Source organism: Rhinolophus sinicus, chromosome 18 (genome assembly GCF_057876585.1).
Source record: "Rhinolophus sinicus isolate RSI-liver-muscle chromosome 18, RSI-T2T, whole genome shotgun sequence".
Classification (NCBI taxonomy): domain Eukaryota; kingdom Metazoa; phylum Chordata; class Mammalia; order Chiroptera; family Rhinolophidae; genus Rhinolophus; species Rhinolophus sinicus.
In genome coordinates this window covers 99,474,872-99,495,965 of record NC_142518.1, presented here as the reverse complement: position 1 = coordinate 99,495,965, position 21,094 = coordinate 99,474,872, and the positions used below count along the sequence as shown (strand labels likewise).

At 38.3% G+C, this 21,094-nt stretch overlaps 2 pseudogenes; both read right to left on the bottom strand.

Annotated features, from left to right (window-relative positions):
• Nucleotides 1-220: 220 nt before the first annotated feature.
• On the bottom strand, nt 221-1,218 carry LOC109457516 (L-lactate dehydrogenase A chain pseudogene; annotated as a pseudogene).
• Nucleotides 1,155-2,359, bottom strand: LOC148754683 (periphilin-1 pseudogene; annotated as a pseudogene).
• Between the last annotated feature and the right edge of the window lie 18,735 nt (nt 2,360-21,094).

The window sequence follows — 21,094 nt, the reverse complement described above, 5'->3', positions numbered from 1 at the left end:
CAAGATAAATACCATTTAGCGTCAGGATATAGCTGCACAGTTTTATGAAACATTCCCATTTCTAACTTTAGGCAATTGATGTTTTCCCTAGGCTGTCTTAATATTACTGCTTTAGTCATAAATCAGATATAAAGGGCAATATACACAACCCCCTTTATATCTGATTTATATAAAATCCTGTTGTACCCTAGACGGTGAAATGATACAACATTAGAGGACTTTAAAACTTCAGCTCTTTTTGGATCTTCCAAAGTTTATCTGCACTCTTCTTCAAACAGGCCTCTTCCTCGGGTGTCAGAGTCACCTTCACAACTTCTGAGATTCCATTATGTCCCAAGATGCAAGGAACACTAAGGAAGACATCATGTTTTATTCCATAGAGACCCTTGATCATGGTGGAAATTGGATGCACCTGCCTAAGATTCTTCATTATACTTTCTGCCAAATTTGCCACAGATAGTCCAATGGGCCAGGATGTGTGGCCTTTGAGTTTGATCATCTCATCAGCACTGTCAACTGCCTGTCTGTGAACTTCTTTCCATTGTTCCCTATCTGCATCAGTTCCTAAATCAGGGTGCAGATTCTTTAGGAAGACACCAGCAACATTCACTCCACTCCATACAGGCATACTAGAATCTCCATGCTCTCCAAGGACCCATCCATGACAGCTTAATGGGTGAACTCCCAGCCTTTCCCCCACTAAGTAACGGAATCGGGCTGAATCCAGATTGCAACCACTTCCAATTACACGGTTTTTGGGAAAGCCGCTTAACTTCCAAGCCGCGTAGGTCAAGGTATCCACTGGGTTTGAAACAATAAGCAATTTGCAGTTGGGGCTGTATTTTACAACATTAGGAATGATGAATTTAAAGATGTTCACACTATGCTGAACCAAATTAAGATGGCTTTCTTCCCCTTGTTGACATGCCCCAGCTGTGATGATAACCAGCTTGGAGTTTGCAGTCACCTTATAGTCTTTGCCAGAGATAATTTTTGGTGTTCTAAGGAAAAGGCTGCAACGTTGGAGATTCATCACCTCTGCCTTCAAATTGTCTTCCATGACATCAAAAAGAGCCAGTTCATCTGCCAAGTCCTTCATTAAGATACTGATGGCACAGGCCATGCCAACAGCACCAACCCCAACCACTGTAATCTTATTCTGAGGGCTTTGTTCTTCCTTAAGAAGATTCACAATCAGCTTATCCTTGAGAGTTGCCGTACTGGACTTAGAACCAAAACGAACTGGGAGTGCACAGCAGGTGGGCGAGGATCGATAGCGCACAGTATTGGATCTGGACTTGGCGGCAGCTGTTCTGGCACCTCTAAAATCTTGACTAGAGGCATCATACTCTTCAATGAAATGCTTGAGTTCTCCAACATACCGCTCACCTCTTTCACGTAAATTCCGTCTCAGTGCAAACTGTACAGACTTTTCTAACGAAGGATCTTTATCAAGCAGCATTTTCACAACCACTGCGAAAGTTTCACAGTCCTGTTGGAAAGCCTGTTGAATCTCTTCGAGTTTTGATGCTACTGCTTTAGAGCGACTGTTTAGCTGACTGTCTACACCATCTGTTGTATTTGACTCAGGTTCTGGCTGGTCAGTGAACAATGCCGTGGGTCCTGCCTCATACTCAGAAATTTCAGGTAAGTTACATTCATCTGCCTTCTGTAGCTTTTTAGCAGCCTGCTTCCTTGCAGCCTCAACAAGTACCTTTTCAGTTAGCCTACTGGGTTTTTCTAACACCTGTGATGACAGAAGTGATGAAAAACTTGAGGGTGATATGACTCTTGATGTTTTCAAAGAATGAACAGGTCTCTCTTGACTTGCATATTGAGACTTGTCTCTTTCTGAAGCGTAGCTACTACTATTGACACTGGAGCTAGATCTGCTGTGTGGAGAATCCTCTCCGCCTACAGGTGAGTGTCTGAAAAAAGTTTTTCTTTCATGAGGAGACCTGTCTCTCACATAATGGGAAAGGTAATTTTTTCCTCTAAAGTCATCTCTCATGTTCCTGTGTTCAGACTGGCTACTTGCAGAATAATCATCCCTTGTCCACTTATAGCCAGATTCCTCTCCTCTGTGACGTGGACCACTTCTTCCACCAAGAGAAAAAGTACAAACCTCATATTCTCGGTAATCAACATAACTGTAATATCTATTGTAGCTTCCTTCACCAGGTCTGTTGAGCAGTGGTGGCCCAGTATTAACTATTTTATGGTAGCCATCACTGGGATAACTTCCATGAGGTACTCGTTCTCTTGGAAGCCTTTCATAGTCATATTGTCCCTTACACAATTCATTTTTTCTGTAAGCCAATCTTGGGCGGTTACCAATGATAACGGAGATGGGAAGCATGGTAGCTTTGGCTGGCTACAAGTTTGATAAGAGAATTAGTCCCAGCGGTCCCGCTGGATACTGAGTCATTCAGGCCCAACGGTTGGATTGTACTTCTGTCTCTCTAGAAGGCATTAGCTTTGGTCTGGATTGATTGTTCAGGATCCAGGATGGGCTCTAGGTACCAGGTTAATGGCACTCAGGGTCCACGGAGTGGTTAGAGGTTTGGTTTGTGCAATTTTGGGCTACGGACAGACCCCCGTAAAAATGGCGGCTTGCTCGTCGTCGTCACCGCGGCTCTCCAGGCAGGAAGTTACAGCGCGCGCAAAGACTACGTCACGAACAGCGCCCTCCTCTGGCCCCGCCTCCAGGGCCTGAATCTAATGAGAGCCCAGAAGGTCCTAGACTGCTGCTATCTTTTCCGCGGCGGAAACCTGACCCCTCCTAGTACCCGTGATGCCAAGGCTGCTGAGAGGGGTGAGGAATAGTCAGGGTTGAGCCCCAACTGAACCAAATTATACCTTTACACTTTACCTGTGCTCCACATTGCAGTCTTGTACATCCAGTTTCCTCTTTGCATGTCTATTAGGAAGCTAATACTTTCTTATGTGTAAAATAAAATTTTTGATTTCTTTCTTGCCCCAAATCCTGCTTCTCTCCTAATCTCTCCTAACTCTGCTGATAACATCACTAGCTACCCAGTGGCTCAAGCTAAAAACCCTAGATTCCCCTCTTTCCATTTCTTATCCATCAGCAATTTCTATTGGATTCTACCTCCAAAATACATGCTGAATCCATCCATTGCTATCAACCTCCACTGTTATACCCTAATGAAAGCTGCCACGATCTGTCATTTGGACTAGCTAGTAACTAGTCTTCCACTTCTATTCTTCCTCTCTACAATCCACTCACCACACAGTAGCCGGAGTTTAATTTTTAAAATGCACAGCAGATTATGTTACTCACCTGCTCAAAATCCTCCAATAGTATCACCCCGTATTTAGAACAAAATTCAAATGCCTTACCATGGCCTATAAGGCCCTATGTGGTCTGACCACTGTTTACCTCTCTTAAGCTGGTATCACTCTTGCCTTGCTCATTATGTAACAGTCACACTGGACTTTTGTTCCTATAAAACACTAAACTCATCCCTGATTTAGGACTTTTGATTTTGGTGTTCCCTTTGCCTAGAAGACTCTTCCTCTTTCATGGCTCTGTTTTTGTAAATAAAGTCTTATTGTAACACAGCCATGATCATTTGTTTACTACTGACCATGGTTGCTTTTGTGCTACAAAAGCATATCATATGCCCCACAAGCCCTTTAACCAAGTTTGCCAAGCCCGGCTAGATCTTTGCATGGCTGTCTCCTTATTTAGGTTTTTGTGCTGATACCACTCCCTCAGAGAGACATGCCCTTTCTCCCATTCCAGTCACTCTTTTACATTATTCCTCTTCATTTTTTCACAACACATCTCTAAAATTATCTTACCTGTGTAATTGGTTAGTGCCTGTCCATTCTACTAGATTATAAGTTTCTCTGTCCTATTCCCTGGTGGGTCCCTATGTCCTAGCACTGTATCTGGCATACCATAGGTCCTCAATAAATATATTTTAGATAAATTAATACATGAATGTAGGTGAGACATCAAGTTTTTATAAAACAATTGTTCGTTAGGACTCCATATACATATAGCCATAGAGTTTATTTAGATCTAGTTGATGAGCAAATGTGTGCTCAGGAAAAGAAAAACCTCTTAAAATAAAGGTACATGAGCATTAAAAGATGGATGAAGAATCACTGTGGAGTAAAACCAACTTCAAATTAATTTATAATTACTTGGATCCTGTAAGAGCAAATATTTTAAGATATTTTTTTGAGCAATGGTTAAAGGAATCAAGTAGAAAGTTACCAAAATTGCTTAGCTACTTCTTCCATTTGTCTGGAAAAGGATGTTAATATTACCTTGTTGAATTCATTTTAATCAGCAGATAGAAGTGGGAGGAGGTAAACGTGGGTGTTGAAAAATGACCCTTTTCATAGATTCGCAAACTTGGCTTCATTTATGTCATCTCTGCACTTTTTCAGCAATTATTTTTGCTGCTGCCTTTCTTTTGAGTGATATACACATTCTTGAACACTCTCTCACGCCCCAAAAAGCCCTCATTCTCCTGTGCGGTCCTGCAGCTTCTCAATTTGTCTTTGAGCTCCCCCTGCTGGCAACAAGAAGACTGCAGCGTTCGTTTCTTCTGGAGTTGATAACATCAACTAGAGTATACAGGATGAAAATAACCACATTAAAAGAGCAACCTTTTCTCCCTTTCAGTTAGAGAAAATTAAGTGGTGTCTTGATTCATACATTTTAGTGAAATCAGCAATCGTGGCATTTATCAGGCACAATCTGAATGACTGATCCAATCAAAATCCATGTTAACAAAGGAGCAATATGGTTACTACTTCATCCTAAATATTGGATCTGTGCAAAAGTCCATGTAGCATGTGCAGATTCTCTTGGTTTCTGATTTAGATATGATGAGATATGTACATGTGTGTTTTCAAAGCAACAAAAAGATACATGATGCATGCTTATGCATCTACCCCTTTCACTCTTTCCTTCAGACTGTTTTAAAGTGAGTTTGAAGGTGTTAATATTTACCATATTCAAGAAAACTTATGGCATGATTTTTTTTCTAATAACTAGATGTTAACTAGAAAACATTGATTAAGGATTTATTTCCCAGATAAATTTAGATAGCATTGATTTGAAGAGAAGGGTAAGAGTTACAAGTTCCCCCACGTATAACTTTCATAGCCATAGGCACGCTCCTCTTTGTCCTGAACTGTAACTGAACTGGCTGTATAACCTTGGGAAAGGAGCTTAACTTTTGTGGATTTATTTCATTAAGTACAGAATGAAGAAATGGTAACTCCGAGACTGGTTACCATTCTCTAATGAAGCCATGTCTAATGATTTGATGACTTGGTGTTAAACATGCCGGGGGTGCCGAAAAAATGTATACACATGACTTGTATTTGTCTTTTGTTATTGGTGTACATTGAGTATTACAATTTTAATACAGTTTTTTCCTTTCTTAAAATGTGTATATTTTGGGGGGGGCACCCTCTCTATGATCCACATAAAGGCTTTTTTCCAATGAATGTTATCTAGTAAAGATTAATCTGAACATTTAAACTTCTTTATTTTACATCTACAACTTGGATGTTTTGTTTTGGCATGTGAAAGAAATATGCCCACAATAACTTTTATGGAAAATTACACATCATTAGCACTATACACTCTAGCTATATATATTTGATTGGTTTATGAATAGTCTCGAGGAGGTTGGAAATAGCTAAGATGATGTGGAGCCAAAGTGGACATGTAAGAGTAAAATGGGTGAAACAGGAAAAGATCTGAAAAGGATTTTTTTTTTTAAATTTGCCTGTCAGTGGAAGCAGCTGGCTATTGGAAACTTCTGAAGTTACCCATCCAGCAGGATGACATATTACTAATAAGATTAAAGTGTCTTCCTAGGAAGCAGCCAACCTTAAATGCAATCAGTGTGAAATAAGTTATCAAGTTGTTGGAAGTTATAATTAGAAGGATGATGTAATGACAAGTACCAATTGTAGGGCAATCATGTCAAAGTCCAGTAAAAGGATAACTGGAGTGGGTCCTTATCAATGTCTCCAGCTATGTCCAGGGAGATAGTGCCTTGACCACTTAACACCTGGTTTGGGAGCACTTGGCATGGAGGGAGCACTCAGTATCACCGGAGCTTATGATCTTTCTGTATCCTCCCTCAACCAGCACATCATCTTCATCAAGCCACCTTTAGATCTTGTGATCTCCCTTCTGGAAGAAAATTGTGCTTATTTGTCCAACAGGGGCATTTCAGATTCCTTGTAACTTTTATTTATCATTCTAAATTAATAGATTCAATATGTGATTTATCAACAAGTCTACTGAGAATTTAGGTAACATGAGCTGAATCATTCCTTCATGAGATGATCATTACCATTCCAGAAAAATAGGGCTCAAAGGTGAAAGATCAGACCTTCTGCAAAAGGGGTGGCATCTCTTAATGACTACCCAATACCCAAATTCCAACTCCCTCATTCTCAAAGATCCCTGTATCATCAATATTGAGTGTGTAAGAACACAACTTTGACTTTATGATTACTAAGAAATGTTCCAGCTCTTAAATCTCAAATGTTAATACCAGTCTCAGAGTTAGATTTTATATAGCTCTCTTACTCCCTTTACTAGTGTTCACCAGTCTTACTAAAAGACTGTTTCCTTGATTCCTTCACTTGCTTCCAGTTTAGCAGCCCCTCAGAGTGTCACTTTCTTCCCAATGCTGCCTGAAGCCCATGGTCAATGACATGAATTTATTTCATCAGTTCTCTCAACTCCCACTCCTGTTTTAGTTCTCTTGTGTGATTAGCTAACATTTATTGAAGGCTTACTAAGTACCAGGCAATTTACATAGATTCTTCCATCTTACTTTACCAACCCTATAGAGGTTCTGTCCCGATTTTATAGATGAGGAACTTCAGTTTTTGAGAGATAAGGAGGTTGTCTAAGCTCACACAGTATCAGAGCCAGAACTCAAGCCATATCTGTGACTAAAACCTTCACCCTTAACCACAATGCAATACTGACCCCTGCTGCTGCTCCTGCCCTGCAAATTCTTAGCAAACAATCTGCCTTCCTCATTTTAGAACCAGAGAGCTGGTAAAGAACAATCTCATAAAATTGTGCAGATGGACGCCTCCACGAATCCTTGATTTCTTACCTCAGTCGAGTCCTTCATAGCACATATCCATCCCTTTAGTTATTATTAATTCATCCCTTTTTCTCAAAATAAGAATTCCAAACTCTTGCCATTCTACTCAAGTTTTCTACCCAGTTCCCAATTCCCAACTCTCTCGCTCTCAAAGACTACTGTATCATCAATTTTGAGTCCACTGGGGTGAAATCCTATTCTACCTGCAGATTTTTTTCTCTGCACCCATCCATTCTTCTTCCCAACAGTATGGGAATGAGTGTCTCTCTTCCTATTCAAAGGCAGCCTCTTCACTTGGGGCATCTGTTGTTTCTTCTTAAAACCTGCTCGTTCATATGTTTTCTCTCAGTACTTGATTTTTTTATTTTTTTTATCTCTATTATCTCCTCACCCTCAGCATATAAATATGTTTAAAAGCCTTCTAATCCTAAAGAAAACACATTCAATTGGTATATCCAGCCTCACTGCCTGAGTTATTGTCTTCCTTCTCCCCTTCTCAATGAAACTTCTTTAAAGAGTAGCCTACTTTAGATATTTATTTCTATATCTCTCATTCCTTTCTGAAATTAAGCCTCCAACACTCCACTTAACCTTTCTCCATTTGCCTTTATAATATCATACATATTTTTTAATTTTGTTTTTATTTATTTATTGGGGTGACGATTGTTAGTATAATTACATAGATTTCAGGTGTACAGTTCTGTATTACATAAATCCTATAAATCTATAAATCTCATTGTGTGTTCACCATCCAGAGTCAGTTCTCCTTCCATCACCATATATTTGATCCCCCATACCCTCATCCCCCACCCCCCACCCCCTTTACCCTCTGGTAACCACTAAATAATTGTCTGTGTCTATGAGTTTTTGTTTCTCATTTGTTTGTCTTGATAAAGAAGTTGTGGTATACATGCACAATGGAATACTATTCGGCCGTAAGAAAAGATGATATAGGAACATTTGTGACAACATGGATGGATCTTGAGAGTATAATGCTAAGCGAAATAAGTCAGACAGAAAAAGCAGAGAACCATGTGATTTCACTGATATGTGGTATATAAACCAAATTTTGTTTTTTTATAAATCCAATTTTAATTTCATTTTTCACTTACTCATGAATTTGAAAATTTCACAATCCATTATAGTCCATTTACATTACTTGTTTTATGTTGTTTGACGGTTACTTTATTGATGTCTTGTTTTTCTTAATGATTTTAATAACTTTCCTTGCAAGAAGGCTATAAACCCTTCTGTAACATTAATTTGTATTTTTAATTTTGATGGTATTTTACATTCTTACATAGCTAAAATTTTCTATGGGTAACTTTGTACATCAGAATATTAATGTAGTTTAAATATTTGGTATTTCTTCATGGCTTTTATTCTTAGAAAGACTTCCACTAATCTAAATCAGATGAATATTTTTCATATTTTTCTTTTAAAAAGTGGTTTTATTTTACTATTATTTTTGAATAATTTTTCAATTTTTCAATTACAGTTGACATGCAATATTATATTACTTTCAGGTGTACAACATAGTGATTAGACATTTATATAACTTACGAGGTGCTCATCCCGATAAATATAGTACCCATCTGACACCATATATACACGTAGTTATTACAATATTATTGACTATAATCCTTATGCTATATTTTACAACCTCATGATATTTTGTAACTACTAATTTGTACTTCTTAATCCCTTCACCTTTTTCACCCTGTCCCCCAACTCCCCTCCCATTTATCACCCTGATAAATCTAGTACCCGTCTTACACCATACTTAGTTATTACTATATTATTAACTATATTTCTTATGCTATACCCTACATCTCCATGAGTACTATGTAATAATGAATTTCGACTTCTTAATCCCTTCCCCTTTGTCACCCCCTCAACCCTCCTCCCATTTGGCAACCATCAAAATGTTCTGTGTAACTATGAGTCTGTTTTGTTTGTTCATTTATTTTGTTCTTTAGAGTCCACATATAAGTGAAATTATATGGCATTTATCTTTCTCTGCCTGACTTACTCCACTCAGGAAAATACCTTCTAGGTCCATCCATGTTGTTGCAGATGGTAAGATTTCATTCTTTTTTATGGCTGAGTAACATTCCAGTATATATATGCACCACCTCTTCTTTATCCATTCATCCATTGATGGACACGCAGGCCACCTCCATATCTTGGATATTGTAAATAATGCTGCAATGAATATATGGACGCACATGTCCCTTTTAAGTAGTGTTTTGGGTTTCTTCAGATAAATACCCAGAAGTGGGATCACTGGGTCTTTCTTTGTCTCTTGTTATCATCTTTGTTTTAAAGATTGTTTTGTTTGGTGTAAGTATTGCAACCCCAGCTTTTTGTTGTTGTTGTTGTTTTCATTTTCATGAAATATCTTTTTCCATCCCTTTACTTTCAGTCTCCGTGTGTGTGTTTCAATCTGAAGTGAGTCTCTTGTAGGCAGCATACGTAAGGGTCTTGTTTTATTATCTATCCATCAGCCACCCTATAGCTTTTGAATAGAGCATTTAATCCATTTACATTGAAAGTAACTGTTGACAGATATATAGTTGTTGCCATTTTATTATTCATATTCTTGGTCATTTTTTCCCTTCTCCTTTTTAAAGAACTCCCTTTAACATTTCTTATAATACTGGTTTGGTGGTGATGAGCTCCTTTAGCTTTTTCTTGTCTGGGAAGTTCTTTATCTGTCCTTTGATTCTAAATGATAGCTTTTCTGGGTAGAGTAATCTCAGTTGTAGGTACTTGCTTTTCATCACTTTAAATAGTTCTTGCCAATCCCTTCTGGCCTGCAAAGTTTCTGTTGAGGAATCAGCTGACAGTTTATGGGGGGGTTCTCTTGTAAGTAACTAGCTAACTTTCTCTTGCTGCTTTTAAGATTCTCTCTTTGTCTTTAATCTTTGCCATTTTAATTATGATGTGTCTTGATGTGGGTCTGTTTGGGTTCATCTTGTTTGGGACTCTCTGTACTTCCTGTGCTTGTATGTGTATTTCCTTCACCAGGTTAGGGAAGTTTTCAGTCATTATTTCTTCAAATCTGTTTTCAGTTCCTTGCTCTCTCTCTTTTCTCCTTCTGGCACCTCTATGATGCAAATATTGGTATGTTTGACGTTGTCCCAGCGGTTACCTAAACTATCCTCATTTTGTTGGATTCTTTTTTCCTTTTGCTGTTCCGACTGAATGTTTTCTGATACCTTATCTTCCAAATTGCTGATTCGAACCTCTGCTTCATCTAATCTACTATTGATTCCCTCTAATGTATTCTTCATGTCAGTTATTGTATTCTTTATTTCTGACTGGTTCACTAGTCAGGAAGTTATTATAATAGTCCAGGTGAGAGATGATGATGGTTTAGAATAGGATAGAAGCAGTGGAGTTGGTGGAAAATAGTCATATTCCATATGTGTCTTGAAGGTAAAACCAACAAAATTTATTGCCAGATGCATTCTGGCAAATGAGAGGACAGAAATCAAGAATGATATCAACCTATGATGTCAGATGGGTTCTAGACTTATCAGGGGGATCACTTCATAAATTACATAAATGCCAACCACTATACTGTACACCTGAAACTAATATAAAATAATATTGAATGTCAAATATATATATATATATATATATATATATATATATATATATATATATTCATGGGATGTAAAGTTCAGCATAGGGAATATAGTCAGTAGTATTGTAATAGCTATGTACAATATCAGAGGGGTTGTAGACTTGTTGGGGTTATCACTTTGTGAGGGGTGTAAATGTCTAATATGTTGTTTTGTGCACCTGAAACTAATAAGTAAATAAATAAATAAAAGAATGATTTTATAGTTTTAAGTTATAAATTAATCATTTCAAACTATGAAATGATTTCATGGTTTGCAACTGGAAAGATGGAGTTGTCATTTATTGAGACAGGGTAGACTGAGGTAGGAGCAGATTTGGGAGTAAGATACAGAGTTTATATTTGGACATGGTAGTACTTACTAGATTATCTTGATACCTTGATACTTCTTTTTCCCTCACCTCCCTATATTCAATCATCAATATTTTGTGATTTTACATACCAAGCACATCAAATTCATCCTTTCCTGTTCATCTCCACTGCTACTGCCATAGCCCAAGTCCTCATCATCTCTCCAGTGGAGTTTTACTATAATCTCCAAACTTGGGGCCCCTCCACTCCCTCATCCACAGGTCACCTGAGTAGTCTTTCTACAAAATAACAATCAGCTCATATCACTCTCCATCTTCAAACCCCTTACTAATGCTAATTTGCCTTCAGGTCTGTGGGCCTCAGCAAAACCCATAAGTCTCTTCATGATCTGGTCTTAGCCTCATCTTGTTACCCCTTTATTTCCTCCACCCTCTTTTACTCTATGATCTGCCTATAGTGAACTCCTGTATTTTATCAGACAAAGCACACTGCTTCATATTTCTTACCTTCTGTATCTGCTATTCTTTCTACTGAGAATGCACTTCCTCTCTCAAAGGCATGTGCAATGTCTTATTCAAATTTGAATCTTCAGAATTTAGCACATATGACAACTGACTGGGAGGTAGTCAGTTACTGCTGACTGTTGAACTGATGTACCCTTGACAAACACATGGGTTACTTTTAAGCTTTATACCATAATTCACAAGGCTACACATTACCTTTTCTCATAAAGCATCACCATAAATGACCACAAAAATTCTGAATTCTGATAAATATCATCCATACTGGCTTAAACATAACCACTCTAGGCTAGGCACTATAGAATTGGAGCTTTATTTAGTATCTCTTGGGATTTTCTTTGAATCATCATTTTGCATCAATTTTTAAAAGTTGTACTTTCCCCCTCTGAACTTAAAGAAATTAAAATTATAAGGAGTACACAAGAAAGTACTACACAAAGTAAAATTATAAGGTGTCATTATTGTTATTATAATAGTAATTGCCTTTAAATGAAAAGGTCTATCAAAAACAGAGTGGCAAATTAGTGATTGATTTTTCATTTGTCTTCAGGGCCAATTTGCCATAAACAGAACAGAGCTTTATGATTCATATCTCTGATTCATGTGGGCTCTCAGCTTGTGGCTCCTGTCTTTAATTTAGCACTAAATTCGTTACATTTCATTTTCCCTTGGCCAGGACTCACTTGGCTTTGAATTGCTAAATGAGCTCCGATTCACCTTCCAGGAAGCCAATTACCACAAAAAGAACACTTAGTTGATGCTCATCTGAGTGAGTTATTTTATTTCCCCTTCATTGCTGGAAAACTTTGGAAAGTTGAAGGACTCATTCTCCTGGCACCTAGAAGGCACTAAGCCTGTTACTTGTTCTTCAGTAATCCAGACGAATGTCTAGAAATTTAGGATTGGATTTTCCTTGTGAACAACTGTGGCAGAAGAGACTGAGACTAGATTTCTCAAGTGTTTATATTTCCCCTGTTGACAAATTCCCAATGCCATAACCTAAAGGAAAAGAAGAGGTTTCTATTTCAAAGATTGAGATTGCTCCCTTTTCACTCTTCTCTAGCATTTTCCTATTCCAATTACTTCCTGACCTAGCATAAACTAAGCCAGTCATTCTAAATGTAAAAATTACTACTATTTGAGGAATTCTTAAAGAATAAATACTGAATAGACATGATAAATCACAGATGCATAGTCTCATGTTTTCAACAAGCTAGAAGAGCTCAGCACACTGGTCAGATTTATCTGTGTTTTACCACTGTGGGCGCTATGTGTTGGGTAAAAGGGTACTGGACTATGGATTAGAAACTCAGGTACAACTCTCTCACTAACTGCTGGATTATCTCATACAATTATTTTTCTCTCCTTGGATCTCAATTTTTCTAACTGTGAAATGAAGTTAAGAAAATGAGCTTCAAATGCCCTTCCATAGTTTGAGGTTCTGTATTCTTATCTACTATGGATGTTTCCTCAGACCTCTTCGATGCTCAACTCCAAGTTTCAGTCCAATGAGCTCTTCCTAGTAAGATATATGACAGATATCTATTAGAATGACTACCTGTGGACTCTTAATCTTTCCTTCTCAGAAAGAAATTAGGACTTGTTAAAAGGAAAACCTACTTCAAAAGTTAATTATGTTTCTTTTATCTATGAAAAAGAACGGTTATTTCTCTCTCCCTTATCTATTTGAAAAACATAACAATAAATACAAACCTAGATACTTCACTTAACTAGTTATTGTAAAGCACCAATAAGGAAAATTAACCTCTCCAGTATGCAGCACCAGGCAGAATTCTAAGCTCAAAAGTAGGCCCTAAATCAGTGTTTGTTAGGTCACCTGGAGAAATATCCTTATTTCCACACATTAATGTTAGTATTTCAACAGGAAAATTATACTTTCAGAATAAATAAAATCAAATGTAATGAAGCATTTCACCTCCAAACAAACCTCTCATTGAGATAGAATATTTATGTATTGCATGCATTTTCCAGAAATCATCAAAAACATTAAGATTCTTATTTTATATCATGTAATCTGGTTTACGAAAAAGGACTATTCCTGTTGCTCAGAATATAAGAAAACTATCTAAAGAACCAGAGGGGAAGTAGGATACATATTTTTATACCCTCCAGTTGAACTTCAGTCAGGGTGTTTGTAATTTTTAAGTCAATTGGTTGCATCCAGTTATTTCCAATATTACCAATTAACAGTTGACTGAGTGAATACAACTGGTGGTTTGCAAATCACCTTGCTTTTTGACAAGATTCACTTTCTTGCTCTTCTTTCACATGGTTTGTTTAACTGAATTCAAGCAGGAGCTTTTTATTCCTCTCCCCACTATGAAATTTGTATATATAGATAGAACAGTGTCTGGCATATAATATATGCTCAATAAATATTTGAAATATAAACCAGAATTATCAGTTGGCCTTGTCTTTAAAGTCTGATAAACATCTACATACAATTGTGATTACTGCCTATTTTATTTTTGAAAATTTTGAAGCTATTCACTGCAGCCATTAAGCTAAGACAATTATAATTAAGTTAACTGCTCACTGCCAAACTTGATTTTAAATTCTCAACTTCAGGAGGATCAATGCATTACGGAATTAAAGGTGTCATGTAGGATAATTGGTTCTTACAGAAAGACTTACCTCATTGCTTCCACAATTAACACAAAAATAGGTATAATGAAGACTAAGTATTTTTGTGAGGTTAAGTCATTAACAATGGATTAGGAATAGAATCCAATTTCCTCCTCTATCCGTGATATATTAGGCATCACTGTCATCCTTCCAATAATGAGGAAAAGAGTATTATACTTTGTTTCCTTCCTTGGTAACATCCTGACGACTAAGTGGATATTTTAATAAAAAACCAAGGCCAAATTTTAAGTTAGAAATGCATTTAAAGGATATGCCTTTTCTAAGAAATGGAGGCCCACTTATTTACTGCCCAAACCAGTCAAGACTAATACTGACTATGTAACTAGGACTGGAATTTAATAGTGTTCCTTCCTCCCTCCCCACCATGATATTAAAGTTCAAACTTGGACCCTAGTTGTTGGTTAGTCCCATGCTCAAGATAGGCAACCCACATTCTACAAGGTCCTCTACTACATTTCACCCACTCTAATAAGTTACCATTAGTGTTGATTAATTTTATTGCAGCTCCTCACCACCCTATCCCTGTCTCCACTGGTTGGGAACTAAATAACAAGTGGGGTTTATCCTACCTATCCAGAGAGGTTAGCCTTTATTTAATGGATAATCACTCAGAGCTCTAATCCTGGATTCCTGTACTAGTATCTGAGAAGCTGACTTCCCTGGCAGTGTGTGGGGACAGAGTCCCAGAGAGCAGTTTCCAGGCTCTCGGCCTCACATGGAAAGGTGCTGGCTCGGGTAGTAGATGGACATCAGCTGTAACCGGTTAGCCATTAGCCACTAATATAACTGCCGTGGCTAAGCTAGGGGGTTGTTGCTTGGCAAAGAAGTTGATGGCAGATTGCAGCTAGCAAGTGGGGTTGGTTGACAGAGAAGCGGACAGAGGATGGCGGATTGTGTGGATCCTGCTTCCTGTATCTCCAGCCCAGCTGCCAGCAAGAATATAATGGTATGACTCCCCTATCCGTGGCTCCACTGTTGTTCCTTTTTGGCCTCACCATGTCCTGCATTCTTGTGTGGGGAGCGGAAGATGAGACAGTGACAGATGATGTTCTGAAATGCCATGAACCAAGAGTCTCCATACCATGAGCTGGAATTGTACACACCAGCTTTTAATTCTCCAGTGGGAATTCAGATCAAAATGCAAATATGAAAAGAATTTTAAGGCAGAATCAGCTCTTTGGGAAAATTCCATCTTTTTTTTCAAGAGAACTTGTCGTGCAGGGTGTCATGCGGGGGTCTCAGCTCCCGCTCCCCACACAAGAACACAGGACATGGTGAGGCCAAAAAGGAACACCCACGGAGCCATAGGTGGGGGAGTCATATCACTATATTCTCACTGGAGGCTGGATTCACACGACGTGCGACCTGATGTCCGCTTTTCTGCCAACTGACCGACTCTCTGACTTCCCTCGACTCTCCTCGACTCTCTCTCTCCACCACTGCCATGACAGTTGTATCAGTGGCCAATTGGCTAACCAGCTACAGCTGGCGGCCAGCTACTACCCGAGCCAGCACCTTTCCATGTGAGGCCGAGAGCCTGGAAACTGCTATCTGGGGCTCTGTCTCCACACAATTTTATGTTAATTTATTATTTTATTTTCTTAAAAGTCTCTTACTCAAAATTTGCTCTAGAAAAACATCCATTCCACTGGTAAAGTCTTTCACTCTTTTTAAAGTCATGATAAGTGACAATAAAATGTGAAAAACAGGGGCATGCCCTAGATAAGTTTATTCAATTTCTGCATCACTCTTGCTTCCAATCATTCTGAACATAGAAAGGCCAGAAAAATGATGAACTTTTAATTTTGAATGACATTCAGCAATTGGATTAATATTTTATAATGAAGCAAGGGTCTAAAAAGTATACTCCAAAGAGTAAATGGCTAGCAAATGCTTTGCTTGTGATATATTTCATTTTTATGAATGTTTTTGGTAATGGTCCTGTTGTGCGGGAGACCCTGCTCGCTGCGCCATTTGTTGTGCAGGGCGGCCTGCGGGGTCTCTGCTCCCACTACCCCCATAAGAACGCAGGATATGGTGAGGCCAAAAAGGAACACCCACGGAGCCATAGGTAGGGGAGTCATACCACTATATTCTCTCTGGCGGCACTATACTCTCACTGGAGGCTGGATCCATACTGTCCGCAAACCGCCATCCACGCTTGCCAGCCCAGCCGCCATCTTCTTGCTAGCCCCCATTCTTCTCTCCTCTCTTTTCCTCTCTCTGCTAGCGTAGCCACAGCAGTTATATTAGTGGCCAATGGCTCACTGGTTACAGCTGACGGCCAACTAGCCACAGCTGATGGCCATGCAATCACAGTTGAGGGCCATTTACTACCTGAGCCAGCACCTGTCTATGTGAGGCCGAGAGCCTGGAAACTACTTTCTGGGGCTCTGCCCCCACAGGTCCTCTGATGGGAAAGGGAGTCTTCAAATTAAGGAAAAAAATAGGCTGCAATTAACCAGCATCTAAGTCTGCAATTGTCAAATGGAGCTGAGAGTCAGATGTGTATATTAAATATGTTATTTTTCTTATCTTGTAACCCAAGACAAAAGAGTACAATGACAAATCAACTAGTAAGCAAGCAACTGGGTTCTTGTCTGGATTCTGCCACCCACTAGCTATTATAAGACAAGAGCAAATGGCTTAACCCCTTAATTTATGCTATGCTTATACCATTGAACTATTATAGGAACTCAATGAGATATGGAACCAAATATGAAAAGGTTTTGTGAACTGTGGAATGCTATACAAATGAAGAGTTACACCTAAGAGTTTTACAAACTGTACAGTACTATGTACACAGAGTCTTACAAATCACATATAATCTTTCTTAATTACCAATGAGCAGAGCCAATCAGAGATGGAGTCTTGAGATACTTCGTTTTTACTGTTTCCACTTTTGAGGTTCCACATATATTAAAAATTAAGTGCCAAAACATATTTATAAGAAGTTGGGTGCTTTTAATATTGATAACCTACAAACAACATACCTGTATATACAATCTGTTTTGGAACTATGTCAAAAACCTAAATTTGAGGCCACTTGTGAATTTCAGACCTTGGCCGAATGGGTTTTCTATATCCCACCTTGTAATAGGTCCTGACAGTGAGTTATTATATAGGTGTCATGCCTGGTGCTTTTATACTAATTATTTTCTCTGTCTAATGTTCAGAATAGGAGAAATGGAAATCAATTAAAGTTTTCCTTTATGCCACTGAACAAACAGACCATGAACATATTCCAAATTTTTGGTAGGGACTAGAAATGTGAAGTGAACTGAAAATAATGAGAGCATGGGTGTCTAAGTAAATACAAAAATACTATCTTAGTTCCTCTATTATACTGCAAAAAAAGAAGGCCATCTCTGAAACCACACTGAGGGAGCCCAACTGTGTCTGGAGAGGAAAGAAAAACAAAATCACATTCAAAATTGTGATTCAGTTTCAGAATGGTATCACATTCAAAGAAACATAACTAAGCAACCAAACTCATTTCAAAAAGTAATTCTGAATTTTATTCAAATATAACAAAAAGCATCAAAAATGATATAATTCATAATCCCCAAAACACCTTTAAAAGATTCTGTTCTCCATTTCTTCTATGACCTTCAATTGTTACAAGCACTCTCAGTTCTTCCAGAAGACATGGCCTCATGAGCTCTTCTAGTTATTTCTTCCCCTTTCCTAAATCCATTTTGCACCTGTCTTAGGGTTGCAAGATAAAATATATGACAGAGTCAAATAAACAATGATTTATTGATATACGTATGTCCCATGCAATATTTGGGACACATGTATACTAACATTATTTTCTGTTTATTTGAAATTCAAATTTAATTGGGAGTCCTGTGTTTTTATTTGCTATATCTGGCAACCCCAATCTGTACCCCAGAATAACCACTGGTGCTGTGCTTCCTCCCACTGGATGTACTATACTATCAGGTGTCTAGAGAACATGAAGGCTCCATGTTCCCTGGTTTGCACTTGATCACAGTAGCGGCAAAGGCACAAAGCCTCTTGGGAGGTGTGATTCCCCCTCTCTATATATTTTTTATTTTTTTAATCACAAGGACTCCTCATAGAGAATTTCTGGTGAATAAAATTCTCCACCTTATTCCACATCATTGAAGCTTAACTCATAAGCGTTAGAGAAAACCCCCAAAGCGATCTGCAAGAGAACTGAGGTTAAGGAAAACTTTGATCAAACCTTGTCCAGATACGAACACTACCTGGGTAGTTGGTGATATGAAAGAATTAACATTATATTTTTAGGCATGATAATGGTCTTGTGATTATGTTTTTTACTAAAGGATATCTTTTAGAGATACATACTGAAGTAATTATGGATAAAATAGTTTGGTGTCTAGGATTTGCCTTAAAACAATCCAGTAGTGGGGGAGAGTGAGTACATAGGGGTTTGCTATATTATTTTCTGTACTTCAGTATATTCTTGAATTTTCCATAATAAAAGCTTTTTTTTTAATAAGCCAGTCTATCATCTATATGGGCTCTTTCTTAGAAGAGGATGCTAGAAACAGACCTGCATCACTACAGTACACCAGAGAGAAGAGGTTGCTTTAAACAAAACTGCGGCTGATCTGAAACTAATCAGGGCCCAAATCAGCACCTCCATTTGGCCCTTTCAGTTGAACAGGGCTCTAATTTATTTGATATTTGAATCTTCAAAATAGACTCTACAGTAACCAATCAGAGGCTTCTGTAAAGAAATCCACCCCATACTAGTGGTTACATACAGCAAGAATGATTTGGATGAAATGCTTGGTGGGTAGAACCTGTTAATGCCACAGCCCCTGGGCACCACGGCATTTCTCCTCAAGTGTGTGTGTAGTGCTGTGTAGAAAGTTTCTCATCAAATGTGGTATTGGGCTGGAATCCCAAATTACATTGTTGCAATCTTAAGAAGGAAAGTCTTTTTGCCACAGGAACATACAGGCGAAAAGCTAAATCTTGACAGCAGCAGAGACAGGGGGCGGTTGTCCTGAATAAAATGTATCTAGAAGTGTTACACAAACTGCATACAGAAACCTCGCTCCTCAAATGCATAGGCAAACTTTATTTTATCTGGCTATAGCCTCCCTTCTTCAATTTACTTAGCCACCGCCCCCTATTCCCCACAAACACTTTTGGAAGTTAATACAGAATGGTAGAAAAACCAACTAAAAGAGGAAAAATGCATCAAATTGAAGTCCAATGAACCAGGATTTTTTTCATTAAATACGAAATTTTGAAAAACGTAAATAAATTCAAAATACTGCTGTATATAGACATAGTGCTGGTAGGCAAGGATTTGGTTTCATTCAATTCAACTATAATATTAGGTTGGTGCAAAGTAATTGCAGTTTTTGCGATTATTTTTAAACTTTTAAACTGCAATTACTTTTGCATCAACCTAATATTTATTGAATAGCACCTACATACCAAGACACTGAGTTCTAGAATTTTTTTGAAACAGGCCTATTTACAAAGTAAAGAGATACTTAATGGTGACTTACAAATTACCAGGCATCTTCCACAGATTGTGTGAAAAGTATGAATCCTTGGACTGTACTCACTTTGCTATCTGAGTGTCACTTGATTAAGATGGACTTGGAAGTCTTGTTAGCAGCCCGGGTAAGTCTGTCAGATTCTTGGCAAACTTGCCCTTTTTTATGGCTACACAATGTCAACATTGCTGTCTGAAAATTGAAATGTTGATATATTTCATTACTGGGTCCATCAACCAACTATTATATCTGGAAGACACAAACTGTGGTGATGAGAGCAAAGGCCTCGGAATTTGACATCTGAGATGGAATTCCTATTCCACCAACTCACTAGATGCGTGACCTCAGAACAAGTTATTTAACCTTGATGAATGTCAGTTCCCTCATGAGCATATGAGGGATAATACTGCAGACGTTGTGAGATTGTTGGGAGAACAAAATGGCTTTACAAACGTCGGTGCTTCTGCTTAGAATTCCTTTCTTACCTCTTCTCTTATAGTAACAGTTGTGCACTACTTCACCAGTCTAGGATCAAATACTCTTACCTTTAAAAGTAAAAATAATGACTCTGAGCACCCATGTTGTCACTATGAGAAGCCCTTTCTCTCCACCACAGGGTCATTCCTACTGCAATAATCCCACTCCTCATTTCTTATAGCTTCCACTTGGCCTCTTAATTTGCAAATCTGGTATGCCGCCTTGACACTACAGAATGTTGCCACTGCCACCAGAACTTTCTTGCTATAGGGAGGTCTACTAGACCATGCCATCATGCCAAGGACTATAATATAATACTCAGGAATTCCAAAGAGACTTGGCATCGCTATTACCACCAAAAGATTAGTACTGCAACCACCAACATGTTTTCTGTCAGGCCAGCCCCAGTTCTTCTAAATACAATATAGAAGAAGCAAATGTATTGTCACAGACACATTGTTAAAAGCAAGCCATTCCAATTTCCATTTTCTTCCTATTCATCACTGTGATGGCTTCAGTGCTAATCTTGCAGTAACTTTCCATGGTTCAGAGAAGGAAAGGAGAAGAAGAAAGTCTCTTCCTTAGAGTTATTAATATAATCAGCTATGCTGCTCAGCACCTTCACCCATGGTCAGGGCTTTCTGTTTTATACTCACACACTATCAAACAGCCATTAATTCAAAAACATACCTATAGTGCATGGGAGGCGAGGCCAGGAGCACTTTTCAGCCTTCCCCCTCAACTGCTGAGCATGTATTGCTGGTCCATATTCCATATTCCCTCAAGATGAATTTGTCCTTAAGGAACTGTTTCTTTGTCCTTGCCCATTGATCT